The sequence below is a fragment of the Podarcis bocagei genome (assembly GCF_964188305.1).
Source record: "Podarcis bocagei genome assembly, chromosome: 13".
In the NCBI taxonomy this organism is placed as follows: Eukaryota; Metazoa; Chordata; class Lepidosauria; order Squamata; family Lacertidae; genus Podarcis; species Podarcis bocagei.
Genome location: NC_138138.1, coordinates 25385952 through 25408553, shown reverse-complemented (window position 1 = coordinate 25408553; position 22602 = coordinate 25385952). Strand labels below are relative to the sequence as shown.

The 22602-nt window shown below is 44.0% G+C and overlaps 1 protein-coding gene across 5 annotated transcripts in view; it reads right to left on the bottom strand.

The window, feature by feature from the left end:
* Positions 1-22602, bottom strand: part of LOC308571108 (acid-sensing ion channel 2) — a 403467-nt gene that overhangs the window by 271250 nt on the left and 109615 nt on the right. The window lies entirely within an intron of this gene.

Sequence of the window (22602 nt, the reverse complement as noted above, 5' to 3'; positions counted from 1 at the left end):
TTCAAGAAGATCCATTTTAATTCTACTGGATTTGGAGGAGAGAGACCTGAAGAGGAAGAGAGAGGCTGTATACACACCACACATTTAAAGTGCATGAGTTTCCCCAAAGAACCCAGGATACCGTAGTTTGGTTACAATTCCAAGCACCCTTAACAAACCAGTTTCCATGATTCTTTGGGGGAAGCCATGTGCTTAAAATGTGTGGTGTGTGTGCAGATGGGGGAAAGCTATGTAATCTTGCAGTGTTGTAAAGCCCACCCACAACTGGGTCTGGCCTTGTCCACTACACCTAAAGGGAATATGACCCTCAACAACTCTGTATTAGGGCTTTCTCTGCTGCTGCAGTGTGTCTGCAAAATTCCCTCCCCAGAGATGCCTGCCAGTCCACCTTGTTGTTTGAGCATCAGTGAGCTGTGGAGCAGTTTAAATTGTCAGTTGTGTTTCAGATAGTGTTGCTAGTTGTTGTTTTTCAAGAGAGAGTGGGTGCTTTTATTGTATATATCATGCATTCTAGAATTGTGAGCTACTTTGAAGGGACAGGCATCAGGGCTGAGAAAAGTGGGCTATATATGGCACTTGACTATCTACACCTGCCAAGGCAAAGTGAGAATTTCTTCCCAAACTGCTGCCAAGCCACACTGTGGAGTTTAGCGTCCCTCCATCGATCCATAGCTCACAAAGTCAAATGAAGTCTGGCCTCAATTGAGTTCTGCTGCCCTCTGAGCAGAATCAAATCTCTCACCTGTCTTTGAGTGTCATTTGTCTCTATAGAAATGGGGCAGTGACCGTGAGCCCCTTCAAAAGCACATTCCTCTCCCTTCCCTTTGAATGGTCCTTATGGCCCAGGATGCACCTCTCATCTTAAAAAGGAAAAGCCCAAGAAAGGGCCTCCCAAGTATTTAGGGGAGGTGGAACAGAAGAGAGCAGGAATTCACAGTTTCTTCTCTTCTTCTGTCTTAGTGAGAGAAACTGAGATGGAACATCCTGCTTTGACAGCTGCTGTGATGATAATTAGTTAATGTGTCTTAAGTGCTTTGAAGTTCTAAATTGTCATGTGAGTAATTCTTTACTTTATTAGTTCAGCAAAGAGGCATGGAGGAGCGAATACTATTTACAAACATACACGAGGTTTTTTTCCTCCTCTGTAGAAATTGGGGAGGGAGGCCATGAAATGGGAGGTATCTTTTGTGGGCTGGGGGTGGGAAAACAACCCCGGCTTGAAAGTGTGGCCCCAATGCTGATGAAAGGGGGAGACAATGGCTTGAGGAGAAGCAGCCTAGCAGAAGCCGACTGCTCCATCAAAGTGACAACAGTCCTTCTCCTCAGAAGGGAGGATGTCGTCGATATTTTCAGCTGACCAGGTGTGTTCTCTAGGCTCATTGTGAAATGGTTTGTTCCAAGGTGCTGGCTTTAACTATTAAAGGAACAAATAAAGGGAAAGGTTGTTAAAGTGTCCCAAATTTTTCATTATTTCTCAATGCATTTTGGAAACAATACATTCTTTCCTCACAGTTTTATAATATTATCTAATTATTTTGTTTATAAATCACCTATGAGGCATCCCAAAGTGATTTACAATATAACAAAAACATACAAAACAGTTACACATATAAAAACTGTTATATACGGATATAAAAACAGTTAATACAACTGCGTGTGTAAAAATAGTTTTAAAAGACCAATTATCTATCTATATATTTGTACTCATCGGTCGTCATGCAGTAGTTTGCATGGCTGCCAGCAGATGGCACTTGCCTGCAAACTACAGGTGACAATAAGAGGAGGAAGTGGTGGTGATTACGATGAAGTACTGCTGAAGAAGGAGAAGCTTTAGAGCTGCCACTGCTCAACAGGGAGGAGGAAGGGAAAGCACCCGGGCCAACTCTTCATCCTGATCAGCCATGATGGCACTAGCAGCAGCTGATCCCACCATCAGTTCTGGCTGACTTTCTCCTCACTATGCCACTTCTCCTCCTTGGTCATAGCAGTAGGCAGCAGCAGCGACCAGTCAGGAATAAGAGTCAGCTCAAGCAAGGTGGCAGCAATGGAGAACAAGGGAGGCTGTGTGTGGAGATGGGGGAAAGTGAGTTACCGTATATTTGTAGGATTGGGGTGATATACAAATACCTTAAATGTATAAATAAATAACAGAGCAATCACCATGCAATTGGATACTGGTCAGGAGGAGGAGATATTTAAATATTTAAGAAAGGGGTGAAGCAGCTTTTCCAGCCCAATGGCAACATTCTGGGGTGGAGGTGTTGCATTCCAGTGGTGGGTGTGGCCAGTGGCAAAAGGTGGGCAGAGCAATAGATATGACTCTGATCTTTATAAAACAGATTACATTCCAGCTGTAGAAAACTCAAGTGGTTTCTGCTACCTACATATACTCTTCTCTCCATCAGCCAAGCAACAGGCATTCTCACATAGGTCAAGGATATGTTCCAGCCAGGCAAAAACACTTGAGGAGAGCATGGAGCAGGACAAATGAGAGGCATGGCCTGGGGAGACGGGTTGTGGCATGGGGAGAGTCATGAGAGCTGGAGAGAGAATAGAGGGCTGCATTTGGCTCAGGGCCTAAGACTGCCAGCCTATAAGGCTCAAAAATGGGCAAGCCAAGTAATATTTTTCCGGAGCTCAACTAGTTGCTTTGCAATTTGAGCTCAGGCAGGAGAAGGGGGGAAAGGGTGCTGTTTAACCCCCTTCCCTCAGTCAGTCAGAGGCCTAAGTGGGAGCACCAAACCAAAAATCTTGTATTGCCTTCACACCCTTCTATACCCCCCAGAATTCCCTTTAAGAAAAATGCTTAGCTCGACTGACGCATATAATTATCTGATTAATATATCTGCTTACTAATTGCAAGTCTGGCTTACAGTTAGCAGCAGGATGTGTGTGTGTGTGTGTGTGTGTGTGTGTGTGTAAGCGCCTCTACTTGAGCACTCATGTTTTCCAAACTTCAGAAAGCTAAGGCAAACTTTTCCCCCTCCAATAAATGTGGAGGCATGCTAGTGGATTACTTCTGAATAGCTTTTATTACTCACAGAATGTTTAAGAATAAAAATTACCTGCCCACAAAGGAGGTCCCCACCTCCATTTTTCTGCATGAATCAGTGTTCTTCCTGATTGCAAAGCAGGTAACACCAGAGCAATGACTAATGCAGAGAATCAACAGGCAAACTCCTCTGGGAGAAGGTGATTTGCTAGGGCTGAGATAGTGCAGTGGTACAGCACAGGTTTAGAATGCAAAAGATCCCAGGGGCAATCCCCATCGTCTCCAGGTAAGGTTGTGAAATACCCCCAAAAGAAACTCTGGAGAATGGTGCAGATAATGCTGAGTGCTGCTGAAGTCTGACAAGCAATAAGGTGACTTCTCTCCACCCACTGGAGATTTATTCGAAGGAGACAAAACTGTAAGAGTGTGAACTGCACAAAGACTGCGGGGGGGCAGCCTCCTCCTATCAGAGGTTACCTTGATCTCATGGGAGGCTTCCTTCCTTCCTTTCATTTATTTATTGCGGCACACCAGCAGTTCTCCTGTGGCATGTCAGTTGTGATGAGACACACAGTTTGGGAATTTTTGACAAAGGTAAATAAATGACAGAGCAGAGAATCGGGATAAAATTGTTGTCAAATATTTCAGCTTCTGTCTTTGGGATTTCCATACTTGGAAATAATTCCAGCAAAAGAACACTCACATTCTAAAACGTTACAAACAGGACAAAACAGGTATGCCTGGTGCCAGTAAGGAACTTATGCACTGCCCACCTCCAGTACTCTGACAAAATGAAAATACAATCTGTCTGTCCTGACAGAACTTTTTTTATGTATGCTACTACAGCAGCAAGAATACTCATCGCAAAGCATTGGAAGACCCAAGATCTACCCACCTTGGAAGAATGGCAGATGAAGGTGATAGACTATATGGCATTGGCTGAAATGACCGGCAGAATCCGTGATCAGGGGAAAGAGACGGCGGATGAAGATTGGGAAAAAATTAAAATTTATCTTAAGAAATATTACAAAATTAATGAATATTAAAATGTTGAGGTTTTAGAAAAAAGGGGATTACAGCGGCATAAGATTAAGTAAATGAAAAGAATAAATAAGGGACAAATTGGATTAAAATAAGTGTTAGGATTTGCTGAAATAATTTTAGAAATTGGGATGCAGAAAGGGGAGGTTTGGGGGAGTCGGAGAAGTGAGGTTTATGAAAAAAAAGGATATGAAATTATACATGTTTGTTTGTTTGTTTGTTTATTTGTTTGTATTGTCTATAAAAAATTTTTTGTAAAACCAATAAAAAATATTTTTTTTAAAAAAAAAAGACAAAATGAAAATACATCACCAAAGGGGGGGGAGATTTACATAAAATTTGCATGTGCTGATGTATGTGTGTGCATATTACAAATTCAGAAATAATTACTATAATTTAAATAGAAATCTAATGCATCTCACTATTGTGGAGAAGGCTGTGACTAGCGATGTCAGAGAATTCTGATGGAAACAGAAATTGCCAGTGTTCACTTAATTGTCTCATGTCCAGAGAGACAATACCCCATTTGGTATTTGCTGCTACTGTTGTTCTCAGCCTGCAAACTATGCATAATTGATGATGTGTGTCTCCCCCCCCCCCCAATTTAAATTGCATTTCCATTGCATTGTAATGAATGGTGTGGAAATAATTACATCATTAATTACATTAAACGTGTAACTTGCATAAATTATACAAGTAATTATATAAACTACATTAAATAGAGGACAGTGGGATGAATAACATGGTATATGGTGGCAACCAAAGTGCAGCAGAACAGAAACAGTGCTGATTATGATGAAGACAAGCTTGGAACGGAAATCACTGCCTTCCGGCATCTATAGCTGTAACTTGGCAACCTGCTGTATGCCAGGTGCTGTCCAGGGGCTGACTGCTGACTCTAGGGCCCCTTCTGCTTTCCCTTCTAGGCTTGGACTGAGCAATCCTTCAAACAGAGAACCATCCTCTCTAAAGTAGGACCAATGGCTACCCTAGGTGTCAGGTGCCATGGTCCTGAGCAGCTGCCGGAAATGTTGACACAATCGAGGAGGAACCAGCTGGATCAGGGAGACAAAAGGTGCAAGCAACAGAGGGGATGAACCCAGAACTCGGTCCTGACACTGAGTGAGAGCTTGTCAGCTTGGATTCCCTTGAGCCAAACTGGGACCTTTGGAGACTGCACCCCTTTAGCCAGAATCCCTTGAAGAACCACCATTCCCTTAACAACAAGGTCCTCATGCTTTCCAGTGCCTGATTACCAGTGCAGGCAATGCAGCTAGTGGAATCTGGCTGAACTGTGATGGAGTCCTGGGGCTCCAGGCCAGCAGACTACCTCTTCAAGTCTCTCTGCTGTTTCTGGCCTAGTTACATACATGCATACCTCATTTTATTTGTATGCTGTTTTTCCCTAGTTCAAACCATGTTCAAGGCAGCTTACAACATGAAAAAACCCCATAATTATATACATAACAAAAGTAGTCATAAAGAATAAATAAGACATCAGAAAGTACACGACCAAATTAAACAATATTTCAGGACTCACAGGCAAGACGGCCTAGTTCTCTCTTGAAGTGGCAAACCTTTGTCTGGATTATAACACTTCAAAGTGCATTGGGGGCAAGGGTTCCCAAAGGCAGGGAAAGTTTTTTCCCTCCCCAGGTGAAAGGTGAATTCCCCAGTTCCCAGATTTACTCTTAAAATAAAGAGTACCTTTCTAACATTTGTAGATCCTGAGAAATAAGGTAAAATGCACAGCGCACAATGTCTCTCTCTCCCTCTCTCTTGGTGAGAAACCAGCCCACTTCCCCCCGCTCCCACCCCCAAAAAGGTTCTTGCAAACAGACATGAATGGGGGCTTACACAATAGGGCAAAAGAGCCCTGGTGGATGAGACCAGTCGGGCCTCCAACCCAGCGTCCTGTTTGCAGCCAAAGGCATCTGAGAAGCCCACAAGAAGGAAAGGAAAGCAATATCCCTTTTCAATTACTATGGCTTTCAAGCAACTATATTCAGTGGTGCCTCTGGACCTGAAGACTGTATGTATCCATATTTTTGTATGGAGGAGCATGAGCGAATGCTTCTCCAAACGACCTCCCTACCCGCCCACTGTAAAGTCTCTAGATAAAAACTAGCATGCTGGGAAGAAACATGCCTTCTCCTTATATACTAGCATTTTCTGTGCAGGGATCTTGTATTCTCAGTGTAGGGAGTAACATTCACTCCTCCAGTTCTCTGAAATGCTCCAGCCCAGACACTGGAATGCCACGTCTGTGAAACATGGGGCCTCAGAAAGAGAGGACTTATGGCCTCACTTAAAGCGAAACTCTTGCAAAGTCCCCTACAGTCAGATTTGCAGCATTCCTCCCAGACACCCACACCTACACCAAGCCTTCTACCTTTTTACAGACTGCTGTCCTTGTTAGCCACTCCAAAGCTTGCCTACTGCTAAGACTGGTCCTAATAACATGCCAACAGTGGGAGGTTACTCACTACAGCTGCATTTCATTAAAAAGGACAACTCCAGGCCCCATTCCAGCTACGTCTGTCTAGAGTACATATCTGGCAGTCAACGCACGCATTCTGGACTTACTTCTGGACAAATGACTGAGCGGAATGTGTCCCTTGGACACTAAAGGACAATTGGAAAATAACAGCAGCAACAATAATAAATATTAATAATCAACAGTCAAAGCTAAGAGCTAATGGACTGCTAGCTCAATGTAGCAATAAAAGAAGCGACGGTGCCATTAAGTCAAATTACACCTGCTATAAATAATTCCAGCACTACTGCTCAAATGGGGGGGGGGAACCTTTATGGAATATCACTGCTGTTTTAATTAAGAAGAACAGCTCTTCTACAGGAGGACAATCTACGACAGGTTAATTAAAATGTTATTTGTTAAAAAGCCCATTTATGGTCTCCTCCTGAAATTGCTTGGCTCACTTCCTTTTTCCACAATGCACAGTATGCAATGCCAGTTATTCTTCTGATCAGTTGTATAGCAAATCTGTCCACCTTGCTGATAGCTCAGTAGGAATCCAGTAGTGGTTGCACTGTATAACCAGGGATGTACCAAACTATGGGAGAGGGGGAGGAGACATGTTTTGTAAACGTTTTCATGACCCCAGAGAAAACAACTCCCATCTTAAGCTATTAGAGTGAGTGCTTCCAATGGCATTAAAGTATTCACACGGCAGAGAGAGGGAACATGTCCACCTTTCATCAAATCACAGCATGCACATGCACACAGCCGAAGTGGAAAGTAGAAGAAGCAGGGTTACAAATGGTGATAAATCTACTGAAGGCAGCCAAAGTAGCTGTTGATCTTTGTTGGAAAATTGCCTTTATTGGAACAGGGTCCCCCCCCCCCCAGGTACACACTGTAGCTAAATAACTAATTTTATAAAAGACAGAGAAGGGCATCTTAAAGAGTATCTTTGCTCAGAGATGATCTGCATTCATTAAGGTTTGGAAAATTACAGTTCAGAGAACTAACTGCACAACAAATTTTGAGGTGCTGAACATGAATATGACAATGAAAACACAAAATTGGCTACTGTTTCTTAGGGATCCACAATAGTTTAGAATATAATTGAAGAAAACATACATATGACATGCATCAGTAAAAGCCAGATTCTACATCTGACACCGCTATGTCTGTTGCTTGTATAGCTGCTATGGATCCTCTCTGGTGAGCATCTAACAGTATTCGGCCAACAGGGAGGTGGATTGCTTTCCCTGGAATTGTTTCAATATCCTGATGAAAACATTCACCATGCTTATCACTAACCACAGTTGTCATGGAAGAAATCCAAGTGGGAATGAAGAAAGTAGATCTTTAACATGTTCCTTTGTAGCTTTCTGCCCTGACATTCCTGAGGAAATCAGTTGACACCAGACGAAATGCACCCCAAGCTTATTTCTCATCACCCTGAATTAGGCTGTCAGACATCTTGTCTTTGAAGAGCTTGTGGATCTGAGGACCCACAAAAACTCCCTCTTTAATTTTCACTTCACTGAGTCGAGGGAATTTGTCAGCCAGGTACTTGAAAGCTGATCCAGTCCGGTCCATGGCTTTTACAAAGTTTTTCACTAGACTGAGTTTGAGGTGTTGGGTAGCAGCAGGGCAGTAGTGGGATATTGTGCGTTTCTGCCAGTGCTGGGTGTTACACATTCTTCTCTCTGACCTTCAGAAATTTCCTCTGAGGCCAGTCTCTTTTCACATAGTGCAAAGTCTTTCCTCAGCTGCCCTATCCACATAAGAAACAGCAGTACTTCATATATTTCAGCTGCAGACCCATCAACACTGTCACTGCCTTCAAGTCACTACAGAGATGCCAGCCAAACTTGCTGAATTGAGGACAGACTAACAGCTGTTTTAGGTTGTCATAGGTTTCTTTCATGTAGATAGTATGTCTGACTGGAATGGATGGAGGTCTGTTTCCATTATGCAGCAATACCACCTTGAGACTGAATTTCGAGGAATCTGTGAATAGTCACCATTCTTGCTAGTTATGTGTGATTCCGGGGACATTCATCAGGCCATCTACATTGTAGCAGAACACAAAGTCACCTTTCTTTCTGAAGTAAGGTGCAAACTGCTCATGACAGGCGCGAAATGAAGTCACCCAGACACTTTCCTTAAGAAGATTCCATTGTTGAAGTCTTGATTCCAGTAACTCCTCTTTGGCCTTGGACAGCTCTAGATCATGAACAAGATCGTTCAGTTCTTCTTCTGTAAAAATGTCTGGTACAGATGACTCACTGTGGCAGACGTAAGGATCATCAGGAGACACAGAAGGCGGAGGAGAACCCAACATCAGTTTGCAGTGCAAGCACAAGTTTACCACCTCAGTGAGAAGTAGGCATGGGGAGACATCTATGCTATATGTAGAAGAACACAGGATCTAGGCTACTAAAATTTCTTCCCACCTCTCCCTAACCTCAGCCACTGCTGTGTAGGATTGTGGACCCTGCTATACATTTCAAATTGTCCCCCCCCTCCTCTTCTTATAATTATGGGTTTGGGAGGGAGGGAGGGAGGGATCCCAAAGCACCCTAAGAAAACCCTGAGTCTCAAGACCTCAACTAACTAACCATTCGCCTTCTCATCTGGGTCCCCATGCTCCCCATTGCTGGATGACCAGCACAAACAATAAGGCAAGGGGGCAATGATGGGGAAAAGATGGAGCACTGGACTCCAGGTTACTCCCACCACTTCCAATGAAAAGAGGCAGGACCTAAAACAATAGCCTGGGCATGAAGGCATGGAAAGCCTCATTTGCACTCCAGAGCCTGAAAACAAATTGCTCATCTAGAACTCTCCAAGGTCCTGCAACTCCAACCTTAGCTACTAGAGTGACTGCATTGTCCTTGGGTCAGGAGCAGGAGAGCTCTGGGGGCTCCTGCTGGAAGTCAGAATGGAACAGAGACTCATGCATGTGCATTTGTTCATACTCTGTGTCCATCTTCTCTCTCATACACTTGTCTGGGCCCATGCAATGCCCACTGCAAAGATCAGAAGGGGTATCCATAGTCAGAATTATCACATAAATAGTAGAGTTTAAAAGACTGCGGTCCATGCTGTGTGTGTGTGTGTGTGTGTGTGTGTGTGTGTGTGTGTGTGTGTGAAATTCCATGACTTAATTTGATTCCCTCCCTTTCATTCACCCCCTCCCCAACTTAAGATGATGGTAAGTGTCCTAAAAGGTTATCCAAAGCTGGCTTTCAATTTGCAAATAAAATTAAAGAAGTAATTATCTGTAAATAATTTGCTTCGGGTGGGTGCAGCCACCACAAAGTTCCTCATGGAAGAAAGCATGGGGGAAATTGGGCGTGAAGATGTCAATTCCTGCACCACCAACACGCCCCCAGGATCACTTCAGCCATGAAGGAACAGTCTCACTTTTCACAGAAGGATCTGGGGGAATGGGGGTAGGGTGGGACTCTGGGTTGCAGCTTGTGTTGTGCTGTCTGTCACTTTCGTTCCCTGAGATAATTAAGGCAAAGAGTATGCACTGCCCTATGCCCCTGCCCTTTGGGGGGCAGATTGGAGGGGAGGATGAGGTTTTTCTGACACCCAGGTTTTTGCAAAGGCCGGGGATCTCTGTCTTCAAAAGAACCACTTTCTTACTGTGTCTCTCCCTCCCCCACCATTGAGGCTTCTTAGATATCTGCATACAGGGCCACACTTCCCAAATAGAGGGGGTGAGAAGTGTGTGTATGGAAGGGGGGTAGGGAAGAGTGGGGTGCTGGGGAGCAAGGGGGAAGCCTAGAAATAATATGTGTTTGTTAAAACAATTAAATCCTAAACATCTGCCTGGCTGTGAACCACCATAGAAACGCATGCCTTGCTTTGTGCTTTTCCCCATCTAGCCAAGGCACAAGCACCCATCAGTAAGATAGAGTGTTTATACAAGGCCCATAAATAAATAAGCAGGACAAATCCTAATAATACTTTTATTTCTCTGTTTCAGCAACTAATTGTTGAGTGGGGAGAATCATCTTAGGTCTCCGTTGTGCAAGCAACATGCTTTAATGAATCTCTCTTTGTTTTCCGAAGATTAATAATTAAAACCATGAATACTTGTGCTGTACTCCTAAGGAGGACGCTTGAGTGGGAGGCTTAGCCAGGAATCAGATGCTGTTGCTGGGGGCAGAGGTCAGAAAGGAGGAAAACATTTGGAAGAGGCAGCCTGATCTCCTGCCAGTCCTACCCTGAGACCTCCTTGGGCTGGCATGGATATTGGGTACTGATGGGGTCAATTGATGGACAAATGAGTAGATTATGTGGGGAGATATCTGAACAGTTTTCTGACCTTTCATGATTGACTGATTGTAACAGAAAATGAGCCATGAGGAGGGATGGCAGGAAGGAGGGACTACTTAACCCTTTTTCTTCCCGTGGTTTATCCTCTCAAAACTGCCCTCCTCAAGCTTCGCTTCTCATCACAGCAAACAAGTTATGAGGGAAGTAGATGGGGAGAGACATTTTGAGTGAGAAAAGGGTTAAGCAGCCTTGGCCTCCCACTGCTCTTCAGCTCCTGATCGCAGCCTTCAGTGCTGCTTTTCAGATTAAACAACAGCAACAGCAGGCTGTTCACAAGCTTTCCCTATAATCAGGCCCTGAGGCTTTTGCTGTAAGTTGCATGTTTGCATCATGTCTCTACTTCAAGGGAGAAAAGAGATGGGCTGAGAGATCACATACAAGACAGCTTGAAAACGATGCAGACAAATTGTGATCTATTTTTTTAACCATTTATTCTGCCTTTTTTGAGTTTTTGAGCATTATGTTCACTTCCTTAAAAATTCTGTGAGTTTGGTTAGATCTGTAACTTGTTGTTTTTTTAGCTATACGGTTGCAAAGCCTAAGAACCTGCATGACAGCCACGGGCCATCATTGTCATATTCTTGTATAAATCAATGGACCAAACCAAAGCCTCCATCGCCATCTTGATAGTATCTAGTGGCAACATTCAAGGCACCTGGGGTTAGACCTAGGGATTGACTGGCAAGTTTGCTTATTTGCATGCCTGCCTTGTTCCTTGATAAAGTGGTGTGGGTGGGTGACAAAAAGTGGGGGGGGGTTTACAGGGAAGGAGAAGTGAACCTTCCCCTCCCATTCTGCAGTCCTTTCTCCCAGCCTGGCTCCAATACTAGAAAAGAACAATAGAATTAATGGAATCGTCTAAGAAATCCATAACTGGAGCATTCCCAACAGATGGCTGCCCACAAGCCTCTGTTAAACAGAGCCTATTTGACCTCCAGTGAAAGAGAGCCTGCCATCCCACTAGGAAATTGATTCTATGGTTGAACTGGCACTATATACAAAGAGGGCAGGCAAAAACAACAGGGCCCTACCCCAGTCAGACTGTCCCCTCCCTTCACAGGGTCAACATTACATTATTATAGTATTTTAGAACACACTCTCTCTCCTGTTCCCAAAGTGACCAGCCAGATGGCTATGGGAAGCACTCAGACAGGATCTGAGCGCAACAGCACTCTCCCCTCCTGCTGCTTCCAGCCACTGTATTTCAGAAGCATTACTGCCTCCAACTGTGCAAGCAGACCATATCCATCAAGGCTGGTAGCCCCTGATAGCCATATCCTCCATTAATTTGTCTAATCTCTTTCGAAGCTATCCAACTTGGTGGGCATCACTACCTCTTGAAGGTGCGAATTCCAGAGTTCTGCTATATACTGTCAGGAGCTCAAGTCAGGTGTAGGTCAGCAATGAAACAACAAAGCACTCAGTGTCAGTGAAGTTAACTCTTTATTCAAAGAAACAAACACAGTTCAGTCCTAGTGGTCACAGCAACTCTTCCCAGTAGGTCTTGTCCCAATGAAGCAGTTGTGAGGACTGAAGGTCCCTGCCTTTCCACCACTCTCTAAGGCTCTTCCCTCAGGTCCTTCCCACAGCAGTCTAAGGCTTTGTCATATTGCCTCTCATTGCTCTGCCCTCTTCATTTTTCTGGGTGTTCTGGAAGACCAGGAGGGAGGGGAGCTGCTTGCAGCAGGAAGAGGAGGCTTCATGGATTCTTCAGCAGCCTGCCTCATCTCTGTCTCCTGACTCCCCTCCTCTCCTGCTTCTGGTGCCTCCCACCATTCCTCTGTGTCCAGCCAGTCCATGACATATTGGGGTGTAAGTGGAATGTTCTTTTATTTGTCCTGAATCTTCAAACATACAGCTTCATTGAATGTCCATGAGTTGTAATGTTATCCACTTTCTTCATGCCATGCCTGATTTTTTAAACCTCTATCATGTCACCTCTTGACGTTTCTCTAAACTGTAAAGCCTGTTGTTACCTTTCCTGATAGGGGAATGGTTCCAGTCCCTTGATCATTCCGGTTGCCATTTCCTGAACCTTTCCCAACTCTACAATATCTCATTTGAGGGAGTTGCACATTAGACCATTATATTCTGAACCAAAGAATGACAGGGGCTACTGGCTTAAACATATTTGGTTAGAAAGCTCAGAGAGAGTTCAAAGAGAATAAAATAAAATAAAAAACGTGACTGACATCTGAAACTATTAAAGGATTAGCACACTTTGACCCTATTCAGATTTCTTAGGCAAGATAATGGCAAAATTAAAAAGTGGAGTAATGAGGAGAGGATAAAAAAGCAGGCAGCAGGGGGGCAATAGGGAACAAATTGTTAGAAAATATAAACATTAATGATTATCACAGAGTCTCAGTGGAGAAGCGACTGAGAGAAAGACTGAGCCAAACAATCAGAGCAGGCATCATCTCTTTTCTACAGGGATCTCAGACTATAGGTCCCCACAAATCTATTCACCAGAGATCTCTCATCTGTGAAGTTTATGCTTTAGGACTCAGTTTCTCACAACACACACACACATGCTGCACCCCAACCAGGGTCTCTACTACACTACATGGTTTCTGGTGTAAAAACAATTTTTTCCCAGCGGCGAGATCAATCTGTGCTGTTCTTATAAAAGCCGATTAATTCTGTGGGCAGGAAACTCACTGCATGCTCCCCAGCAAGGATAATGACAGCAAATTGAAGAGCATAATGGAAAGAAGAGGCACTTTTCTCCAGGCCACACTGCTGGTTGGTGATTAACTTGATGGTCCATTACCACAAGGAAAGGTCTCACTGGGTCAGATAGTCTCATTCCTCATGCAACAGAGCAGCAACAAGACAGTACAGTATTGAGAGGTTGGTATTCTGGGTTAAAAAGTAGGGCCTGGGAGTGGGGAATACCATTGTCAGTAATTAGTTCAAAGTTCACCCTCCAGTCTAGAAGTTCTCCTTAATTTATCCCAGATATACATAAAGGCTGGCAGTTCCCAGTACCCTGCAAATGTTCAGCTGACCTTTCATGCACATTTACTTTTTGGAGAGAGGCAATCCTTGAGGTATTGAGGTCCTGAGCCGTTTAAGGCTTTACAGGTCAAAACCAGCACTTTGAATTTGGCCTGGAAACTTTGCAGCCTGACCAGGATCGGTGTAATATGTTCAAACCATCTTGTCCCAGTGAGCAACTGGCTGCCAAATTCTGCACCAGTGGTTTGGGTTCAAGGCCCACACCCCAGTCAAGGGCCCACTATCAGTCCTGGTGCTGCTCCTCTTCCTTGCTATGCCTTCGAGATCCACACCATCTATTTAAAGCAGACTAAATCCCCATTTAAAGTGCATGACTTCTGGGACTTCCGGGTTGGTGCCTCCGGCAATGGCGGATTTCCTCTGACCGGGAGGAATCTGCTCCGTGGAAATTTGGGTCTGGCCGCCACGGCGAAGGCGGAGACCCGTAAAAATCACAGGCGGGAGAAGCCTGTGAACGTGGGATTCGACGGGCACCTTTTGCGCCTCCCCTACTCGCGAGGAAACCCGGTTTCAGGGATCCGGAGCGACGTGGGGTGAGCGGCACGGTGCTTCGAATCGTCTGCTTCTTCCACGGAGCGAAGCTGCATAGCTGTTGCCAGAGAGCATTGACTTTTTCCTGTGGACAATTTGACTCCAAAGTAATTACCCGTGAGTAGAGCTGAGACGGGAGAATCGGATTTTAAACGTTTAATTTGGCATCGAAACGGGGAGGTTCAAAACAGGAAGTCCGCCTTCCCTGTTTGTAAACAGACTGAGGCAAGGAGGCTGTAGGCTGAAGTCTTGGAAAGCCTTTTGTAAAAGTCTAAATTTCCATCGGTAAAGAGCATAAAACCCCCCTTGGAGGCAGGAGAAGAGGGGGGGAAGTTGTGGACTGAGTATGCCTGCAGGAGAGAGTGAAGGGAGTTAAAATACTGCCGCTCTGACCCTGGAAACGGGCTGCCAGTAGGACTGTTTTGGAATGTTCATTGACAGCACTTAGAACGTTCCTTGACAGCTAGCAAAGTAAGAGAAATACATTGTTTCTATTGTCTCCGGCTGCTTCTAAAAAGGAGTAAAAAGTAACTGAAATATGAAACTAACTTTGGATTGTATGAGTTGCGTTTAAAGGGGACATTGTTGACTATTATAAATAGAAACTGTTTCCCCCTAGTGGAAGTCTCTGAAATTGGTTACTTTATAAGAGCTTGGCTAGGGGGACTTCCAGCTGCAAGATAAAAATTGTGAGACTCTGAGATTGACCTTGAATCTCTCAAGTGTTATGGCAAATGGAAAGGAAAAAACAGATGAAATGTCGACAGAAGAGGCCTTAGTGGTCGCATTAGTGAAAATAAACGATTCGCTGGAACAGCTTCACAGGAAAACAGACAATCTGGGACAAAAGGTGAACACCAACACAGAAACCATCCAGAGATTGATACAGGAATTTACCTTGACATGGCAAACTGCGGATGAAGTCAGGGAGAAAACCCTTGCTGCTGAATGTAAAACAATACAACTGGAGTGTGAGAGAGCCCCATCCATTCAAAGGCAACTCGATGTGACATCTGTTATGATGGAACTTAAAGAAAAACAGATGAATTTGAGAACCAGAGCCCTACCTGAATTGGGAAAGGAAAGCTTGACAGAGCTTCAGGAGGAGACAGGACTAACATCGGTTGAAAAAGAGAGGCTTTTGGGGGTCAGTATGACCGCCAAAAATGTGAATTTATTTAAGGGTAACTGTGAAGGATGTTGGATTGAAGAGAAGGGGGATTGGGAAATATGGACAAATCTGAAGTTGCTATTGTTGGGCCGAGCTGTTGTGGTGGGGATGAGGGTTGCTGTGTTGCCGGGGATGTTGCTTTTGTTCCAAATAGTGCAAGTTTTGGATGGGATGGATTGTTTCAGGAGGTGGCAGAGGGATGTTTTTGGATTTGTTTGGCAGGGCAGGAAGCCTCGAGTAAAATTTAAGATATTGACGGATGCAAAAGAAGGAGGTGGACCTGCCCTGCCAAATCCCTAAACTTTGTTGTGAACCATCTGCTTTTTGCTGGCTGAGAGAATGGTTGTCTCTTGGAAGCACTGAAGTGTTGGATAATGGCAGATGAAGTTGAGAAGACTGGGAAAAGTTTAAAGATTATTTATAGAAATATTGTAAAATTAATGAATGTTAGAAGAATGTTGGAATGAAGTTATATGGCTTCAGTATAAATGTTATAAGGAATTAAGTATAAATAGATTAATAGAGTATTAAAGGAAAATAAGGTTAAAATGTGTTAAGATAATTATAGGATAGAAAACAGGGGAAGATGGAAAGGAATTGCTGAAATAATTAATAGAAGTGGAATACAAAAAGGGAGGTGTGAGGAGGCCGTGGAAATATGTGAAAGAAAGATAAGATATTGGAAGTTTCTTTTTTTCTTCTTCTTCTCTTTTGATGTGTTTTTAAATTGTTTTTGCTTTGTTTTGTTAATTTTTATGTAGTGTTTTTGTATTGTAATGTACTGTTTTTTCTTTGTCTTTTCTGTAAGTGTTTAAATTGTTGTAAAAGGAATAAATATTATTATAAAAAAAATAAAGTGCATGACTTCCTGCAAAGAATCCTGGGAACGGTAGCTTGTTAAGGATACTGGGAACTGAAGCTTTGTGAAGGTGGAAAGCACAGTTCCCAGGATTCTTTGCAGGAAGCCATGCACTTTAAATAGGTGTTGCCAAGTGAGGAGGTAATGAGAAGAGCACCAACCACTGCATACCTTGTCCAATCTCTCTCCTAGGGCAGTGGCAGTATGTACTGGGCCTAGAGAAGGGAAAAGAGAGACAGATGAATGGACTGCATCAACAGTGCCAAGGAAGAGGAAGTGGGTGCACACAGGGAGAGGGACCCGCTAAAATCAACTGTTCAAGAGTCCTGGAAACAGCACTGGTGCCAATGTTCACAGTGACTATTTAACCTCTTTAAATCTTGTCAACGAGGAAAGGCCAATGAGTTATCCCAGCATTGGGACAAGGGAGCTGCCCCAGGTTGAGAGTGACCAAGAGTGTGTGTTGGGGAGGGAGAGAGGTGAGGGGGGCTCTGGCTGAGAGGTGCGTCTCACAATCATGTAAGAAGAAAGATGTTCACAGTGGCAATTTAATCTCCTTATTATGTATTCAAAGACCCAAACAAAATAAAAACAATAACCATACAGGTAAAAATATCAGAACATACAAAGTATTTTAAAATGGTTGTAATACATATTTGAGATGTCTGGAATATCTGAAACATATCTAAAATATGCTATGCACCTTCCAATATGAAAGGTACCTAAATGTGGGTTAAAATGAAGAAATAAACAAATTAAAATTTGTAACAACAGCCAGACAGGATAGGTTTAATCAGGGGAGACTTCCTTCACAAAAGGAGCCAGGAGGAGAAATCTAGCCACCACCCACAGAAACCTCTGTGAAGTGTGACAGGGCAGACAGAAATGCCCATAAGCATACAATGGGCCTGTGCCGCATCCAGTCATGGCCCCCTGATGGGAGCCCGCTATCCCCATGTGCTTACAGAACAGTCTCTCTCCAACACATAAGGAACTGGTTCTCATTTCAATTCCCTCCCCTTTTTGAACCAGGCATTTCAACAAAGGATGCCGTATGATTGGTTTCGCCTGCTCTATTCTTTCTACACCGCAAGGCTTTCTGCATTCCCCAAGCAACAAGTCCCTTGATTATCAGCTCCGCAGAAAGGCCATGTTTCCAGGAGCTTTTCATGCAGAGCATGAGGCGCAACTGTTAAGTGGTGCTTTGTATTCCGTGCAGACACGCGGCTGTAGGATGTTGGCGCTGAAGGGAAGCATTTGATCTCTACAGAGGGCCCAGCAGGCAAGGAGCTTCTAATTATAAAGGTGGTGTTTGCAGGCAGGCCAGGAAATATTGGGGTGGTGCAGGGGGCATTCAGAGCTTGCCAAGCCAACTTCTCCCAGGGCACATTTTCCCCCTCAGCACGAACCTGCTGGGGACCAGCTGTCCCCATTGGGTTTGTTCTTCTTGAATCGTACACTTGGAAAGTAGAAAAACTACTCTTTCATGCATGGGGTGGGTGGAGCCCAGAGTGTGTGGCGCACAGGCCAGTGGGGACAGGTGTAAATGCCACCCTCCACATCTCCTTGATTACACCAAGGCAGGGCAGACAGCAGGCAATGTGGGAAAAACCCAAGAAACGTCACAGAGCACTTTTAAATCCCATTGACTTGAAATGGTGATTTAAAGCACAAGTTTAAATGTGTCTTCTTTAAATGCATGAGGCTTAAATGCGCTTAACTTTGACCCATAGTCATTCATTTATAAAGTTACTTGTGGACATGTGGAGGGAGGGGGCTTGTGTGTTGCAATGATTTCTGGGAGTTTTACACACAGTTACATTGCACCATGTTTGAATCTCTGCCAGGGAGGGTCAGGCCACTGTGCATCAAAGGTGGCCGACAGGATTTGGCCTCAATGCTAGAGAGCCCCAAAATGCTGGGCTTCATTTTCTCCAATGGGAGTGAAAGGTTGCCATGCACTGATGTGGGAGAATATAAAGAGGAAGCATTTGGAGCAATGTTAGAAACTGAGATATGAAAACTAGGAGCTAAATGGCACCTTAAATCTAGGTTATGGGCGCAACAATGGAATGTCTAAGCACACTTTTTTAAATAACAAGAACACAAAGCTGAAAATGAATGAACTGCAGCTAAAATATTATGTTCATTTTTCACACGGTATAGTCCTTCCCCGGCCCATCCCCCTAATATTCTTAAGAGGGCCTCTTCTCCAATCTTCAGAGAGTAGTTGAAATTGGCAGAAAAAGGTCCTCATTTCCTTCCACTTTGCAGTTTTAATATGAAATCTTAGGCACAGTACTGCACCCAGAGCTCAGAAACTGCTTGCGCTAATGAAACTCCCTGTCACAAAGTGCGCCTAGAACAATGGGAGTTTCGAACACTGATTTGGAGATGTCACTGGGATGGTAGTTAAGCTTGTTCTCTGCACCCAGTGGCCCAGTCCCACAGGGCTTATACCTTTTCTCACATCTGCTTATATAAGCTTCTGTTATATAAGCTTCTGCCTCCTATCTCTGCATATGCTTATCCTCCATTTAGTTTCTTGGTCACAGTAACGTGTCACAGAACTTCGGGAACTGTTGCATCCCTCCATCTCTCTCTCTCTCTCTCTCTCTTCTCTCTCTCTCACCACCAATCTGTTTATGCATCTTCCCCAGCGCAATCCTCCAATAATCCAGTACAGGCTTGGATACAAGGCCATGCTAAAACAGTCAGTCTAAATCTTTCAAGGCTTTACGCAGGAAGGATGTGCACTCATGTTCACACTGATCAACTATAAAGTGAAGCTTTCATCAACTAGATTGAGGGGGAGGGCAGTGTTTTCTGTGATAGTTTACCCTTATGTATTCATTTTTACGATATTTATATACAGCTTTGCAGGCCAATTTTACAAAACGACTTACATAAAAGGATTAAAGTGGTAGGTATACACTGGAATTATATAATGGGTCAGCAAATATAAGATGTGGACGGGTGACCCTGCAAAGGGTTGTGTTCAAAAAGCCCTACTCAAGAATAGACACACCAAAATTAAGTACCCTAACTTAGTCGTGTATATTAATTTTAATGGCTCTACTCTGAGTGGAGCTAACGTTGACTAGCACTGTAGTTTGGAACCAGAATATGACATGTGTAGTGCTGTCCAAAGTGCTGCAGAGAACATAGAAAGAGACCAGCTGCCCATCTGGATGGTTTAATCATCTCTCCTTTGGCTTCAGGTTGCAACTGAGAGTTGAGCTGGTATTTTTGATCATAGTCTGAGCCGTATCACACCTCCCTTGCCCGCCCACTATAGCCTCTATCACCCTCTCATGCCCCCAACTGCTGCATGCCAAGAGCCAGAGAGTACTTAATAGCAGGCAAATTACAGATAGGCTAACGATGCAGTTGAGGTGAAGGGTAACTGTTGTATATTGATCTGGCTAATGAGGCGGAAATGCAAAATTACAGTCGTTCAGACTATTTATGCATTAAGTACCTTCTGCCCTAAAGGGAGTCCAGCTTTGCCCGTAGCTCACCCTTCCCATGCTCTTCAAGGTGGTAGTGCTCCTCTGAGGAGTTCTATATCTACTGGTTTTATTGGAGCACAGTGAGATCAGGAACACTTTCCCTCTTAAATAGTGGCGTATGCTTTGACACTGAAGGCAGGTGGTTGAAGAGGAAAGAGGCATACAACAATTATTCTGCGGCACTGAAAAATTACTCTGCACATAATCAGAAGAACTCTCAAATTATTGCTTCCAGTGCAGCGCTTTGACAATTAAAACAGTTTATGTGTCCAAGCCATGAAGAAGCACAGGTTCCCCATCTTTGAGCTCCTAGGGCATGAACAGAGAATTCCCAGTAGCAGATCCATGACAGGGCAATTCCTTTATCTTGAAGGTTCACCAACATTCATCTGAACATCTTTTCAAGAAAAGCTGTGAGGCTTTCTTGTTTGGACTAGGGTTAATGCCTTGAGTTAAACAGGAGCCAGGTTTTATTGATCACTGCCCCTCTTTCAAGGAGCTCAAGCCGTGCAGTTATGCCATGTTATTCTCACAACATTCCTGTGAGGTAGATTATGCTGAGACTTTTTGAAAAATGCACCAGAAAAAAAGAAATAAAAATGTACCAACAACTGGTTATTTTAGCTTGACAGGGTTGTTGGTTTTTTGTTTTTTTAAAATGTTGTAGCAGCCTTAGAGATGAAGTAGATCAAAAATTTAGACAGGAAACAAGAGGTTCAGCAGTAAAGGCTCAGTGCATCTTGGTTCAAATTCATCCCTGTGCTCCCAATCAACATATAACAGCATGGTGCTTCTACAAAGAAACCCTGCTTGGGTTTTTCTCAAGAGCCCTTTGCACTCGCAATCCAGGATTGCATCTTACAGTTTATTTGGAGCAATGAAATGATCGTCTGGGAAATTTATAATGCAACAATTTTTAGAATGAGTGCAAAACCTCTTGGAGAAGCATTCTTGTGCACTGACAGCAAATTATCTATCATCTATCTATCTATATCCATCTATCTATCATCTACAAAACTGTATTAATTTTTAAACAGAGATGGAGAACCTGTGTCCCTCCAGATGTTTCTGAACTACTACTCCCATCATCCCCAATTGTTGGCTATGCTGGCTGGAGCTGATAGGACTTGGAGATCAATAAGAGCTACCCAATCCTAGGTTTAAAATGTGGCCCTGCAGTACAGCCTAGTGAGCTATGAACCAGGAAATCCTAGATCAAAATTGACATCACTCAGGAACATACTTGGTAAGCTGGGACAAGGAACCATTTCAGCCATAGCATCTTCAATACATTAGGTTAATATTAACATGAGGGTAATACTAATACTCGAGGGACATGGGTGGTGCTGTGGGTTAAACCACAGAGGCTAGGACTTGCTGCTCAGAAGGTTGGCGGTTCAAATCCCCACGATGGGGTGAGCTCCCATTGCTCGGTCCCAGCTCCTGCCAACCTAGCAGTTCGAAAGCACATCAAAGTGCAAGTAGATAAATAGGTACCGTTCTGGCCGGAAGGTAAACGGCGTTTCCGTGTGCTGCTCTGGTTCGCCAGAAGCGGCTTAGTCATGCTGGCCACATGACCCAGAAGCTGTACGCCGGCTCCCTCAGCCAATAAAGCCACGACTGGACCTAATGGTCAGGGGTCCCTTTACCTTTACCTTTAATTCTAATACTAATTTCACATCATCTTTGCAAGAATTACTAATTATTAGAAATACTAAGATCTGAGCATTTGGTTAAGTTATTTCTCACGGGCATCTGTGTCTTCTCTATAGTAGCAAGATAAAGATCCTTTATTTGCATTGACCATATTAAGCATTTCTGTGGACATTGCTGTGGTGACTAATGCAGTTAATAAACCTAAAAGGTTCATAAATAAATGGAAAGAGGCCATCGCCTAGCAAAGCACATGTTCTGGATTCAGAAGGTCACAGGTCCAATCTCTAACATCTGCAGTTTCCAAAAAGAAAAGGTTATCCAGTAGCATGGCTGAAAGAGACCCCTGCCTGATACCCTGGCAAGTTGGGAGTTGATAGCACTGGACTAGGAATAGGGGTGGGAAACCTGTGGCCTTCCAGATGCTGCTGCACTCTAGCTCCCATCAGCCCTAGCCACTATGATCAATTGTTGAGGGTTAGTGGGAGTTGTATGGGGTGTTAGGGGAGGGATGGTATCTCTGGTGGGGAACACGTTGTGCTCCTTCTGGTGTGGTTTGTCCACCTTTGGTCTCCACCCTGTACTCAGTTCTCATTTGTGGCTCCTAGAAGCTGTCAGCACGTAACAGTGGCTACACACTGGGAACAGCTTCAACTGGCTGGCTAAACCAGGTGAGGGTAGTTGATGGGTCTCAAATCCTTGGTGAGTTAGGGACTTCCACCACATGTGAAGACAGGCTCAGAAGACTGAGGGGATAAGAATAATGGTGGGTCCAATGGTCAAGAAGGCAGTTTCTGCATATGCTGTAGAAGGAAGTGAGGGACAGGTAGGGCTCACCAACCTGGGAAGGTAGCCCATCTAAGAGAAAGAAAATGGATGCTAAACCTCCACTGCCTTGTGGGACATCTTCTGGAGATGCCCTGACTCTGCTCTGGCTAGATGACGGATAGCCATGTGGTGCCCTCAATACATTTGTACTACAACTCCCACCAGTCA